This window comes from Drosophila subobscura, chromosome U, assembly GCF_008121235.1.
Source record: "Drosophila subobscura isolate 14011-0131.10 chromosome U, UCBerk_Dsub_1.0, whole genome shotgun sequence".
Taxonomy (NCBI): domain Eukaryota; kingdom Metazoa; phylum Arthropoda; class Insecta; order Diptera; family Drosophilidae; genus Drosophila; species Drosophila subobscura.
The window spans coordinates 24,351,192-24,361,983 of NC_048534.1; the positions used below are offsets into that span (position 1 = coordinate 24,351,192).

The 10,792-nt window shown below is 41.8% G+C and overlaps 1 long non-coding RNA gene across 1 annotated transcript; it reads right to left on the reverse strand.

Annotated features, from left to right (window-relative positions):
- Positions 1-8,268: 8,268 nt before the first annotated feature.
- LOC117900748 lies at positions 8,269-9,580 on the reverse strand. The gene is made up of 3 exons (XR_004649293.1): positions 8,580-9,580; positions 8,427-8,513; positions 8,269-8,374 (listed from the first exon to the last, which is right to left on the reverse strand). It is a non-coding gene; the product is annotated as an uncharacterized LOC117900748 (long non-coding RNA).
- Positions 9,581-10,792: the final 1,212 nt, after the last annotated feature.

Consider the following 10,792-nt stretch of genomic DNA (forward strand, 5'->3'; position numbering starts at 1 on the left):
CTCGCCCTGGCCAAAAGAATCACAAGTTTCGTTGGCCAAATTGTTGACAAATTTCAAGGCGCACCTGCAAGACAAATTATCAAAAACCAAGAGGCCAACCAAGAGAAGGAGCCAAGAACTTTCAGCAAGGTAATGAAATGATGACAAAGCGGCCAAGACGATGATGGCCACATTGGGGGGAGGACACAGCAGAAGGTATGTTTACGTCTCAAAGCAACCAAAAAAAAACCCAAAAATATATCTACCTTTTGTTTTGTTGACTTTGCTGTGGGATGTAAATTTTCCTTTTCCTCTCTCCCACTCGTAGTTTTTTTTCGTCATTAATTATATGCTGCTTGGGGGATGGAAGGTCAAGATGCTTTCGAATCTTGTATTTGCTGTCTGGTTTCTCGGCAGAGAGACTCCGTCCCACTTATTAGCCATGTATTCAGCCATCGTAAAGGCCAAATGTCTGTCATTTAGTTGATTACAAACACAATTAGCCAAAGGTTTATTTGATTTTCAAGATGCTATGCAAAGAATCTTCTCGTAGATTGGATTGCCCAAAGGAGGGATCTCTGGACGCACAGTGAAGGACACTTGAAGCCACCAGCAGGGTGTGTGGAGTGGAGCAGCATGTTTGCAGGTAACAAACGTCGATCAATCATTTTGGGGGACAGACGGCTGAGCATTGCTTGGTGGCAACTGCTGGCACTGACAGTGGGGAAAATCAATGAAGGAAATTTTTGTGTCCGCCGTCTTAATGCTTATCTAAGTTGCGAAATGACAGAGCCAGAGGCAGGAGAGCTGATGAAATTGAAATTATTTTGAAATTAATAATGGACGAAAGAAGATTTTTTTAATGTTTATTTCCGTAAACGGAAATTTAAATCTTTTCAGATCAGATCCATATCTGCATCCCCGCGTTGACCTTTAACTAATTATCCAGCGCTCCAATATTCAACCAAAATCACATTAATCAATCAATCAAAATATTCCTTGGGCCATGGCCATGACCAATCAATAAACACCGCAAAACGAAGTAAACATTTTCAATCGAAGTGCAATCTATCAGACGGGTACAATCTACTCCCTCTATGCCCACCACGTTCCCCCATCCTGTGGACAGAGCATAACGAATATCAATTTCAGGCATTGGAACAAGTGTTGCCGCCCCCCGTGGGTGCTCATTTTTAATGCGCGACGACAGAGCCGCCGTGCCGTGCTGCCTGCATAATTATGCATGATCCTGAGGCAAGTCCAGTATTTTCTCTGCCTTTGCCTCCACCTCTCCGCTGCCCCACCCCCCAATCATTTAAGCAACCAATCAGCGTCAGAAGCAGCAGTGGGAGCAGCAGCAGAGGGTGAATCGTTTCAGTTTCCTGGCTAATGCCAACACGGATGGCGCCTGTTTTGAATTTTCAAAAAGTACGTGAAGGACTGCCCAGCCCACAAAAGCACCTCCCCCATAGCCACCACCAGTGGACTGCATTGCTTTTGGACCAAACTGCACCAAAGTATGGCAATCATTTTTGCTTTAAGGCAGAGCTCAGCGCCTGAGCTCCGTGGCAGCCCCGTGGACTGGGAGGGGGCGTGCGCCTCGTGGACTCTACCCCTAGGAATGACCAACATTTTCAATTACAACAAAGGAATGCCGGTCATTATTTATTATGCCGACCGCATGGCCTCCAGACTCCATCGCAGACTTCTATCCACAACGTGGCCCGAGCCACGGAATCCTCCATCCGTCCGTCCGTCTGTCCATCCTGCCTTTTCCTTCTGCCGCCTGCCCCTTGTTCGCCTTCCATCGCATCGCGTGGCTCATTTTAACTTAAGCCTTCCACAACTGTCCTTTAGCCTCACGCCCCTACGCCCCTGTGCCCCATCACGCCCTAATTTTCCAACCATCGTCAGATGATATTCATGAAGAAAACTCACTGCCTTTTTAGTAGATAGATATACATTTTGCAGTCACTGTCCGTGCTTCGTCATTTTTCACAAACAGCCAGAGCAAAGGAGGCGGCCCTCCCTCTTGGGCTGGGGATGGGGGAAGCGGCTTTTCATAATTTTCCACCGACTAGAAGACGTGCAAAATGCAATTGCTGTTGGCCCTTCTTTTGAGACCTGCACGCTGAGAAAATTGGGGTAAATATAACCCCCTGGCGCTTGGCTCGGAATTCGACAACGTTTTCCTCTGACTCGTGCTAATTTTTCTCAGTGTAAACCGCCGCTTTCCAATCCCCCGTTCACCCCATTTTCCACGTCCGTTTTATGTGTTTATGAAATTTTTCAGCTGCATATTTTCTGGTGTGTATTTCTTTCCGTTCCGTCTGTGAAGATTTTTACTTAATTTTTCCCCAAAGCCCATGAAGGAAAACTCCCATAAATCATCAACAGGAGGCTCTCTGCTGCCCCTCTGCTGCTTTATGAAGTAGTTTTCAGTTCGGTTTGCTTCGATTCAGTTTCTGCCAAAATATTTGCAAAGTTCATTGGCTTCCAGTCGGAAGGACAGAATGGGGAGGGTTGGCCTGAACATTTTAATTGCATTCTAAAAGCCCAGCCCTCAATTGCACACAAACACACAGAGACAAAACAATCTGCTGTCTGGCAGGAGACACACAAAAGGTCAGAAGACGACTAGTTGTAGTCGTATATTTGAACATTCATGAGGGTAAAAATTCATTCATGTCTTGAATGAATAGACATTCATAAATAATGAATAATGAAAACAAAAGGTGTATTCCGCCCATTAAAAAACTAAGAAATTACATCGATGTCTGAGCGTTTGATTGTAGCAAAGCCTTGGAGGTAGACAAAAGACTTTTAGAAGTGACCCAAAAACCTTTGGCCTTGTTCTCCTTTTTTGGCAGAATTTTTGTAAGAGTTTTCCCTTTGGCAAATCACAGATTTTTCACAATACTTTTCTTTGTTTCTCTTGCTGTTTCCTAAAATCCAACAAGTAGGTCGATTAAAGGAGAATGCATCACAAATTATGATTCAAGCAGAAGAAGAAAGGCACAAAGCATAGAATAAACTCTCCACTCTTGTCATATACAGACATTGGGAATACACTTACACATTGCTAAGACACGCTGGGAGAGAGGAAGTCAGACTTATTTTCTTCAATCCGGGTCAAATTTTGAATAGTCTTGGGGGTATGAATAATTATTCCCAGACTAATTACAAAATGTAAAATAGTAAAAGGAATCAATAAACAATAAAACAATACAAAAGATTTAATATAAATAAATATACAAAATCCAAAAATGATCTATAAATATTCCTTAGCAAATCACAGGTCATTTTGCATTCATTTGTAACATTCCAATGACTGCCAAACCTCTTCTCAATGCCAAAATACCTCCGCCTCAGAGCACAACTTATAAGTCAGTCGGCTCTCATCATCTATTATTAGTGTGTCCTGGTTTGGTTTGCTTTTCTTTTTTCAGTGAACGGAAAATTAAGTTGTAACCCCAAAAGGCAAATGAAAACAATGACAAGGCTGTGAGAGAGGCGGCTGGATGAGGCTGATGATGATGACAGACCAAGAAGGAAAATGCTGCTAATTTGCTCGTTTTGTATTCATGTTGATATTTTCCCAGTAGCCACGAGGCAGCTAGAGGGGAGGCACTGCCCTCACCACATGCCACCTAATTGTTGTCCAGCCCTGACACAGATACCCCAATAAAACAGGACACAGAAACAACACAAACTAGGGGTACGGTGCACTGGGGCATGTGGCACGTTGGTGGATGAGAAAGCAAACAAAAGGAAAAAAAAAAGAAACCCTTTTTTCTGTTGCTGGTAAAAGCCAAACAAATGAGTTTTGGTCAACAGGAAACCGAGAGCAACAATGGCGTATGCGTAATATTATTTGATTCTATGTACATAAATAATTCTGTTACTGTATCTCTCTTTCTGCTTTGCCTCTCCTCTTTGGATCTCTCTCATTTTGCTCTCAATTTGATTAGGTAACAAATAAGCCGCACAAGTGGCTTGGCTTCCACCTCCATGAAATCCCGCAACAAATAAAACAAGTGGAAACATGGAACAATATGGCAGATACATGAATTTCAATTGCAGAAGCTTTTAATACACTGACACTTTTCCTTTTCCTCTATCTTTGGAAACTCCACAAGAAATTTTAATATTTATTTATTCGGGAAATATTACGAAATATCTCCACATATTGTTAACTTATTAAAGGCAGATTTTTCTACAAGAAAAGAGGTACCTCAACTCCTTTAATTTCTGCTCCACAAACATCTCCCAAAAATCATAACACCCTTTAAAGCATACCCTAACAAAATATATAAAACATATTTTTGATTTATTTGAGCGTGTAAAGGGACACGGGGACACAGAAACACAGGAAACGAAGCCAAACAACAGAAGCGCCAAAAAGTTTCTCTGCTGGCGACTGTCGAGGACACAATTGTCGGGGCCTCCTGCTTGTTGCCTCCTGCTACGACACCTACGATAATCCGGTTAAAATTTGTGTTTCAATCGTGGCAAAAAAGTTTTCAACACGACACACAAAAAAAAGACAACTTTGGCAGGTTAACCAAACTCAAATCGATTTGGGAATGGCCAAAAGAAAGACACACTTGCATCGGGATAGGGAAAGGAAATTGATTTCGTATGCCACCAGAGAGCGTACCACCGTCCGTCACGTATTCTGCTCGAGCAATGATTTTCCCTGTGGATGAGGGGTGGGAGCTGAGACGGAAGGGAAAATGTGGCAATAAAAACACACAAGAAAATGTTTCTTTGATTTGACGCCAAAGCGATGGGCAAATTAGCTGCGCTCCATAGTTGCAAATTTTCCAGCTTTTCTACTCCCAGCTTCATCATCAGCTCCAGCTCCCTCTTTCTTTCGCTTTTCGCTCTCTTTTTTATGTCTGACCATAAAATGTTTTCGCGCGAATTTTAATTTTACTGAAGGGATGGATGGATGGGGTTTCCCCCTCTACACATAAATTTTCCCTGCTACCGCGGGGTATTTGTGTTTCCATTGTTTTTGGCTGTTTTGTTGTAACTCATTTACGCTCAAATGAGCGTTTTCCCCTCGATTTTTCATTCTTTTTTATGAGCAGTGAGCATTGATTGCAGAGGGTATATTGCAAGTTGAGTAAATATTGGGACTTTTAGTACTCAAAAATAGTTTAACTCCGTATTTATGCAACAAAATTCCTTTCAATCGGAATTTACCATAAATAATAAAAACAAATGTTGAAAATAACTTAGCTAAATGTTTAAATCCTCTTCTTCCCCTCGAAAGTCAAATAAAAACTAAAGTTTTCATGATAGAACTTCTTTTATGAGCTAATATTTCACTAAAAAAGGTACCTCCCCATCGATTCACTCTTTCAAAAACGTTCTGCCATATTTTCTGTATATTTTTTGCGGGTGTGTGTGTATAACGTGTACTTGCCCCCAAGTGTTGCACACATGGCGTGTTGCACACTTGTAAATGCAATCGATATGATTCAATTTGTTCGGGCATTAGATTCGATTTATTAATTAATTTCGTTAGTGCCACACTCGCACTCATAAAGTGAGAGAGACAGCGAGAGTTTTCCCTCGCTCTCTGTATGTTTTTGTGGGGAAAAACTTTACTCGAATTTCCCAAACTAAATGAAAATCTGGGACAGAGTGTGGCGAAAGCATTTGGCTTTTTTGGCAAAATAAAATTGCATTTTGGCCATCGAATTCAATGAAGAGTTCATAAAAACAATTATTTTTCAAGCCCCTAATTCAGACAATAATACGAGATAACTAGAGTTAATTATAAACTATGCATAATTGGCTCAACAGCTGCCAAATATTTTACCAAATTTATACGAATTATAGGAAATTATTGGGAATTTATTAGAGGTTTTAAAGTATTTAATCGAATTTCGGAAAGAGCTCTTGAAATAAATGGGTTATACAAATTCGAAAAGTTATTACAAATTGTTTTATATTTATTTAATCACAGCTGTAGCTCTAATAACTTTTAGAAGCCAAGCTACATTGTAAGAGAGGGGCAGGCAGGACACTCTCTGTATTAAATCTTTCCCTCACAAGTGTCCAAAGGAAAGTGCTCCAAAAATAAGGGAAGCTCAACCCAAAAGCACGAATCCTACTTAATGGGCAACTAGAAGACAAAACACACAACTTAATAACTGTGCCACAAATGTGAGTACAACAACTGCTTGGGTATCCGGACTCGGAATGGGACTCTGCTGTTTATTAAATATCGTCCTGGCCATCATTAGTGGGGGAAATTGCTTGTAACACATTTAACCAACAGACAGGCAGACATAGAGATAGAGAGAGACACACAGAATCGGGCAACAAATGTTGCTCTCGCACTCGAAAGTCATTAAGTTGTGCTTGTGACTGTCGCCTCTTGAGTTCAAACAATTATCTCTTGAGATGAATGATGAAACGTTCTCGTTTAGGGAACAACTATTTTCTTGTTATTAAAAACAAATTATTCAACTATTTACCAAGCACTCGACACACACAGACGCAGGAACAGAAATTTATGTAAATGATGGGAAAGGAAATTACAGAGAAAAACTCCATCATTCACAGGAGCGAAAAACTTTCCCCCACAAGTGCGGAAAAACTAATCAATCTTAATGCTCGCAAAACGCACAACAACACGAAACACACATTTGATGTCATTAGAAAATGTTGCAGGTGAATGGTTCCAGTTCCAGCGATCCCACATAAAAACAACAACAACAACAAAGGAAAACACGAATAAAAATCCACAAGAAATGCTACCGAAACTTTAAGAAAAGGCGTGGCAATGGGGGGAGGAGGAGTGGAATTTGACATTCGCGTTGCAAGTATTTTTGTGACGCTGCTTCCGTGATTGATGTCTCATCATTCAACTGGCAAAAAGAAAGAAAGAAAATTTCTTTTATTTCGTTTTTATTTTTCCTTCGAAAAAGTTTTCTGCCCCGCCGTCCTCCCTCCCTTAAGCTGTTTTTACAAATGTTTACAATGTTGCGTGATTTGCAATTGAATGGAAAAGCGAGGGACAAGCAGTGGGGGAAAATATTCTGCAAGGAAATTGCACGATGGATCCTTAAAAGGTGAAACGTTCTTTGGGGTTCCGTTCTACCCTTGCGGAGGGGTGTCCAAAAATTTGTTGAAATATTTATAAATAAATCGAGTGTAGGTCTCGGTCCCCTCCGAAAGAGTTTCTCTTGAAATTAAGTTAAATTAAAACTGAAATTCTTTTCCTTTGAAATGGCTTCCATTTGTTTTCCCACCTTTAACCCTCTCAAACCCTACATTTTTTTTGCACCTTCGCTAAACCATTTCGGACTGATTTTCCCCCTTAACTCACATATTTCACAATCTCTCATCGATTACGTGTCGTTTTGTGCTAGGAAAATGTTTTGTAATCCAGTCAGACATTCTCTCTAAATTGTAACCTTGAAAGGAAAACAGACACAAAAGGGAGAAAAGAAACGGAAAATTTAAACCCTTGCCAGAGAGAGGCAGAACCGCCTTTCCGCCTTAAATTCTCTCTCAAACGTTATATTTATTTATTTATTCGTGATTTTTTCTCTCTCTCTTTCGTATATATTTTCCATGTTTTCTTTGTTGGAAACGAGAAAACAAACCGAAAATTTCACACGCAAATCCCATAAATACAAACAGCAGCAGCTACCGTCGAGTTCGATGCCAAAATAAATTATCTGAAAGCGGGTACCCACCCACCCAACCATCGACGCCCCGTAGCATCCATAGATGCCGTAGCTTTTGCTACCATACAATTCCCGCAAACAAAACAAATACATACTTCAACAAAAATTGGCATGCAACATCCGGTGGCGTCTACGCTTAGAATTGCATCAACAGAAGGAAATGATAGCTCCATGGAGTCGCAGAATTGTATACTCTTCAAACAGGGATTCCAGTCATTGCCTACTCTTTGATTTGGAAATATTTTTAGAGACCATTCATTTGCACATTCGGTGCATTAATGGGCAATTAATTTTTTATTTATCAAACCAAATGCCAATTGAAGTGTAAACATTTCAATGGATTCCCCCTCCCCCTCTACCATGCACGGAAGAACCGCATTTTGACAGACGGATGGCATGCAAATCTATAACCGTAAACAATGCGTGCAATAAATTCCCACAAAGAAATGATGGAGGGCGCCGTGCTTTAGCGCAGAAGCTGTAAACACCCTCTCTTAAGCTCTATTAACATTTAGTCACACATAAAAGGGTAAGAGCATACATATGATATGTAAAGAAACACAGAAAAACACAATTCTCCTTACCGACATTGTCCCGTTAGTTTTCCTTGTGTGCTGCTCTTTTGCTACGCCGCACATAAAATTCGCTCTGACGATTCGAAAAGAGTATATTCTATTAGAAACCTGACAGAAAAGAGAATGAACAGAAAGAAACAGAAATACAAATTCCCCTTACCGATATTGTCCCGTTAGTTTTCCTTGTGCGCTGCTCTTTTGCTACGCCGCACATAAAGTTCGCTCTGCGATTCGAAGAGAGTGCATTCTATTAGAATCATGACAGGAAAGAGGATGAACAGAAAGAAACACAGAAATACAAAATTCCCCTTACCGATATTGTCCCGTTAGAAGAGAAGAGAGACACCGCACGGCGACTTCGACGACGGAACCCGCACCGAAAGCGCAAACCGAAAACGAAACGCACGAAATTTCCAATACGAGCGCACATTTTGTTGAGATTAATTTAAGGTGAGGCATAAGTGGACGGAAGTTCGTGTGAACACACAAGATGAGAGAGAGTCAGATCAGCAGATTTGAAATGCCTCACCCTATCACTCACTTCACTTGGAACGCTCGTTCCTTTTTCACTTTCACTGCGCTTTTTTTATGCTGGAGTGGGAAAGGGACAAACTTAGCGCCAAATTTTTACACACACTTTGCTGGAACTGAGGCAATGACTTTTACACATTAAAAAAAAGACTTTACGCACAATATAATATGCTTATTTAGATATTGCCATTTTATGCCATTTTGCCTCTTTTTTCGCCAACACATTAGACCACTACACTTCACTTATTCGCCGAGCTGCTTCATTTTTCGCCATTTTCGCCAACACATTTTCTTACATTAAACACACACTTTGTTGTTTATTTTTAGTCAATTACAACAACACTACACATCACTTCACTTTTTCGCCAAGCTGCCATTTTCGCCATATCGCCATATTCGCCTTTTTGCCAATTCGCCGCCGCCATGTACTCTTTGTACGCCAAGCTGCCACATTCGCCTTTTTACTAATTCGCCGCTGCCATGTACTCATTGTACGCCAAGCTGCCATATTCGCCTTTTCGCCAATTCGCCGCCGCCATGTACGCCATGCTGCCATTTTCGCCATTTTTCCAATTCGCCGCCGCCGGTGCCGCCTTTGAGCCCACACATTTTCTTACACTAAACACACACTTTTTTTTGCACTAAACACTACACTTTCACTTTCACTTTTACTTACACTTTCACTACAAAACTGCACTCACTTTAATTTTTTTATTTAATTCCCGAAATTCCCGATTTATACGGATATAAACGCGGAGACTACGAAAAGCGACCCGCACCCGGCACCGGTTGAAATTTAAAAGAGCGAGCACAGCGATGATGCGTGGGCTGCTTAGCGCATTTCATGCCATGGTGTTGACTTATAAGGTGACATCTTGACCGCAGGGTGGTCTCCCACAGCGTAAGCCTACACCTCGTTAGTAAGAAACCTTGCGCTGCTGTTCTCGACGTTGCTCTCTCGCGATCTCCTCTTTCGGTTCTTTTTGTCATGTACAGCTTCACCATCTTTTGCTAATTGCTTGCGTATTGGGAATTGACTCTCATAGAAATCACTGCCCCTTCACCTCTCCCTCTCATTCAGCAATAGGTAGTAAAAAAAGGGCGCTTGCGAGAAAGATGATGAGAGGGTGTTGGTGCATTGCCGTCGGCTTTGCTCTATAACATTCTTCTCGAACATTTCGGCTGTTGTTTGGTCACCTGTGGGTGGGAGTGAGATGGAGTGGTTGGTGAGAGAACTAAAGCGCTTGGTATAGGTACAGCAAAAAATGCATAGGCGGCTGCGCTGCCAGTTTTGTTCTAGAACATTCCATGCTCTTCTTCTCCTCACCCCCCCTCATGAGTAAAGCAAAGATCGAACATTTCGGCTGTTGTTTGGTCACTTGTGGGTGGGAAAGAGATGCAGGGGTTGTTGAGAGGGTTAAAGCGCGTCGTGTAGGTACAGCCAAATATGCATAGGCGGCTGCGCTGCCGGCTTTGTTCTAGAATATTCCATGCCCGTTCTTCTCCTCACCCTCCCTCATGAGTAAAGCAAAGATCGAACATTTCGGCTGTTGTTTGGTCACCTGTGGGTGGGAGTGAGATGGAGTGGTTGGTGAGAGAACTAAAGCGCTTGGTATAGGTACAGCAAAAAATGCATAGGCGGCTGCGCTGCCAGTTTTGTTCAAGAACATTCCATGCTCTTCTTCTCCTCACCCCCCCTCATGAGTAAAGCAAAGATCGAACATTTCGGCTGTTGATTGTTCACCTGTGGATGGGAAAGAGATGCATGGGTTGGTGAGAGGGTAAAAGCGCGTGGTGTAAGTACAGCAAAATATGCATAGGCGGCTGCGCTGCCGGCTTTGTTCTAAAACATTCCATGCTCTTCTTCTCTTCACCCCCCCTCATGCTAAAGCAAATATCGAACATTTCGGCTGTTGTTTGGTCACTTGTGGGTGGGAAAGAGATGCAGGGGTTGGTGAGAGGGTAAAAGCGCGTTGTGTGTGTATGTACACAATA